The sequence below is a fragment of the Rattus norvegicus genome, chromosome 7 (assembly GCF_036323735.1).
Source record: "Rattus norvegicus strain BN/NHsdMcwi chromosome 7, GRCr8, whole genome shotgun sequence".
Classification (NCBI taxonomy): domain Eukaryota; kingdom Metazoa; phylum Chordata; class Mammalia; order Rodentia; family Muridae; genus Rattus; species Rattus norvegicus.
In genome coordinates, this window is record NC_086025.1 from 69524278 (window position 1) to 69524993 (window position 716).

Sequence of the window (716 nt, forward strand, 5' to 3'; positions counted from 1 at the left end):
GGCTGCCAGCAAGAGCTACAAACACCCTGTGATCTCAGACTCTGGACCCTGCTGTGTCCTAAGGTCCAGGAATTCCTGTACAATTCAGGAACATCATGTAGATGGCATCTGCCTACAGCTGCATGGCTCACTTCCTGCCAGAGCTGGAAACAAAATCAGTTCAGCTTCCCTCCTCAAGGCTGCCACCGACCCTGAGACTGTGCTGTAGGTGGGTCGAGTGGGCCCTTGAGCCTCACAGATGCAGGGCTGGGAACCAGGACAGGGGAATGTCTCTGAATGAATAATAAGCCCTGCACAAGTTCTTCTGGGAAGCCCTGCCCTGTAGGGAGCTAATTCTTCTGATCCCCTCCTCCCTTAAAGAGGCAATCATCAGGACTCTGTTCCCAATTGCCACCAGGGAAAGAGGACTCTAATTATTGAAGTCAGCACACAGGTAAGAAATGGCCTTGCCTAAGCCACCATGCCTCCCGACTAGACACGTTAAAACTAGGACCCCGTGTTTCTCCTGAGTCATCTGTCCTCTCAGAATGACTCCCCATCTCCCTCACCTTGAGGGTTTCTGAGTCAAAGCTTCTAGCTGCCTCTTTGAGTCACCTGTGTGTGTGTGTGTGTGTGTGTGTGTGTGTGTGTGTGTGTGTGTGAGAGAGAGAGAGAGAGAGAGAGAGAGAGAGAGAGAGAGAGAGAGAGAGAGACTGTTCGCAGCTACATAAGGGAAT